Below are 3,568 nucleotides of genomic sequence, written 5' to 3'. Positions count from 1 at the left end.
GGTCTTCTTATAGCAACGGGCGCCTCGCGGGAAAAGTTGGCGGGAGGTGGGGAAAAGTGGCGTTAATGGCCGATAGTAGTTGGCACGCGCTGATCGCCATTAATCCACATGCCGCAGCACTGAAACGTGGCGCCTGCCTTCGTCAGGCGATGAGATGAGCCGTGCGGACCTGTATACTCTGCTAAGTAAACAAGTACCAGCATTTTCATCGATAACTTAAGTGTTGTACTGGCAATGCAGTGTGTACTATGTGCTCGACTTCCTGCGTTCGAGCCACAGGAAGCACACATTTTTTGCCCATTTTAAATTATATAGTGTGGGGGTTCGCCAAAAGTTTCACGAACACTGTCAAAAAGGAGATTGACTACTTTTAGAAAATATCTACATAGACTTTAACAACTAATTTAGTCAGCTTAAAAAGCAATTAGTTATTTACTTATTATATTTCAAGACATTGCCCCGCTCAAAATTTTTATGTGACACTACGAATCATCCCAAAAAATGGGCACACCTAGTGACGCACAATAGCATCGCCAAAAAACAGGTAAGAACGTCGCCACAATTGCCGAAAGCGCTGCCCCGAGAGGGAAATACCTCGTGACGGTTGATAACCCACAAGTATAGGGGATCAATTGTAGCGTCTTTCGATAAGTAAGAGTGTTGAACCCAACGAGGAGCTAAAGGTAGAACAAATATTCCCTCAAGTTCTATCGACCACCGATACAACTCTACGCACGCTTGACGTTCGCTTTACCTAGAACAAGTATGAAACTAGAAGTACTTTGTAGGTGTTGTGGGACAGGTTTGCGAGATAATAAAGAGCGCGTAAATAAAAATTAGGGGCTGTTTTAGATAAAGACACAATAAAGTAAATATAGCGAGTGTGGAAAAGTGGTGGTAGGAGTTGCGAAATTGTCCCTAAGCAATTGACTACTTTATTAGACCGATAGCAAGTTTTATGTGGGAGAGGCCACTGCTAGCATGTCATCCCTGACTTGGAATTCTATGCACTTATGATTGGAACTATTAGCAAGCGTCCGCAACTAATAACGTTCATTAAGGTAAAACCCAACCATAGCATTAAGTTATATTGGTCCCCCTTCAATCCCGTATGCATCAATTTCTATGCTAGGTAGAAGCTTCTGTCACTCTTGCCCTCCAATACATAGTCCTATCAACATACAACTAACCCTATGGTGTGATCCACACGCGCGCTCATATGATGGGTACCAAAGGGCAGCAACATAACCACAAGCAAATTAAATCAATCATAGCAATTCATCAACCACCGATAGGACAACGAAAATCTACTCAGACATCATAGGATGGCAACACATCATTGGATAATAATATGAAGCATAAAGCACCATGTTCACGTAGAGGGTACAGCGGGTTGCAGGAGAGTGGACCGCTGTAGATAGAGGGGGGAAGGTGATGGAGATGTTGGTGAAGATGGCTGAGGTGTTGGTGAAGATCGCGGTGATGATGAGGGTGGCCACGGCAGCGTTCCGGCGCCACCGGAAGAGAGGGGGAGAGGGGCCCCATTCTTCTTATTCTTCCTTGACCTACTCCTAGATGGGAGAAGGGTTTCCCCTCTGGTCCTTGGCATCCATGGCATGGGAGGGGCGAGAGCCCCTCCGAGATTGGATATGTCTCTCTGTCTCTCTCTGTTTCTGCGTTCTCAGATCTGGCCTTTCACCGTTTCTTTTATAACCGGAGATCTGTAACTCCGATTGGGCTGAATTTTGGACACGATCTCTACCCGGAAATTAGCTTTCTTGCGGCGAAATAAGGGCTCCAACCGCCTTACGGGGTGGCCAGAGGGTCCAAGGCGCGCCCCCTGCCTTGTGCCCCCCTCGGGCATCGTATCGCGTTGATTCTTCTTCCCAAAAATCATAAATATTCCAAAAAAAATCTCCGTCAGTTTTTATCCCGTTTGTACTCTGTTTGATATGGGTTTTCTGCGAAACAAAAAACATGCAACAGACAGGAACTGGCACTGGGCACTGGATCAAAATGTTAGTCCCAAAAATAGTATAAAAAGTTGCCAAAAGTATATGAAAGTTGTAGAATATTGGCATGGAACAATCAAAAATTATAGATACGACGGAGACGCATCAGCATCCCCAAGCTTAATTCCTGCTCGTCCTCGAGTAGGTAAATTATAAAAAGATAATTTTTGATGTGGAATGCTACCTAGCATAATCTTGATCATGTAATCTAATCATGGCATAATATTAAGACACGAGTGATTCAAAGCAATAGTCTATCATTTGACATTAAGACAATAATACTTCAAGCATACTAATAAAGCAATCGTGTCTTTTCAAAATAACATGGCGAAAGAAAGTTATCCCTACAAAATCATATGGTCTGGCTATGCTCCATCTTCACCACACAAAGTATTCAAATCATGCACAACCCCGATGACAAGCCGAGCAATTGGTTCATACTTTTTAACGCGCTTCAGCCTTTTCAACCCTCATGCAATACATGAGCGTGAGCCATGGACATAGCACTATGGGTGGAATAGAATATGATGATGGAGGTTGTGTGGAGAAGACAAAAAAGGAGAAAGTCTCATATCGACGCGGCTAATCAACGGGCTATGGAGATGCGCATCAATTGATGTCAATATGAGGAGTAGGGATTGCCATGCAACGGATGCACTAAGAGCTATAAGTGTATGAAAGCTCAAACTGGAAACTAAGTGGGTGTGCATCCAACTTGTTTTCTCATGAAGACCTCGGGCATTTGAGGAAGCCCATCATCGGAATATACAAGCCAAGTTCTATAATGAAAATTCCCACTAGTATATGAAAGTGATAACTCAAGAGATTCTCTATATGAAGAACATGGTGCTGCTCTGAAGCACAAGTGTGGTAAAAGGATAGTAACATTGCCCCTTCTCTCTTTTTCTCTCATTTTTTTCTTTTTTTTGGGCCTTCTCTTTTTTTTGGCCTTTCTCTTTTTTTCGTCCGAAGTCTCATCCCGACTTGTGGGTGAATCATAGTCTCCATCATCCTTTCCTCACTGGGGCAATGCTCTAATAATGATGATCATCACACTTTTATTTACTTACAACTCAATATTACAACTCGATATCTAGAACAAAGATATGACACTATATGAATGCCTCCGGTGGTGTACCGGGATGTGCAATGATCTAGCGTAGCAATAACATCAAAAAACGGACAGGCCATGAAAACATCATGCTAGCTATCTTACGATCATGCAAAGCAATATGACAATAAATGCTCAAGTCATGTATATGATGATGATGGAAGTTACATGGCAATATATCTCGGAATGGCTATGGAAATGCCATGATAGGTAGGTATGGTGGCTGTTTTGAGGAAAATATAAGGAGGTTTATGTGTGATAGAGCGTATCGTATCACGGGGTTTGGATGCACCGGCGAAGTTTGCACCAACTCTCGAGGTGAGAAAGGGCAATGCACGGTACCGAAGAGGCTAGCAATGATGGAAGGGTGAGAATGCGTATAATCCATGGACTCAACATTAGTCATAAAGAACTCATATACATATTGCAAAAGTTTATTAGCCCT

This window comes from Aegilops tauschii, chromosome 2 (assembly GCF_002575655.3).
Source record: "Aegilops tauschii subsp. strangulata cultivar AL8/78 chromosome 2, Aet v6.0, whole genome shotgun sequence".
Classification (NCBI taxonomy): Eukaryota; Viridiplantae; Streptophyta; class Magnoliopsida; order Poales; family Poaceae; genus Aegilops; species Aegilops tauschii.
Note: the sequence above shows the minus strand (reverse complement) of the source record.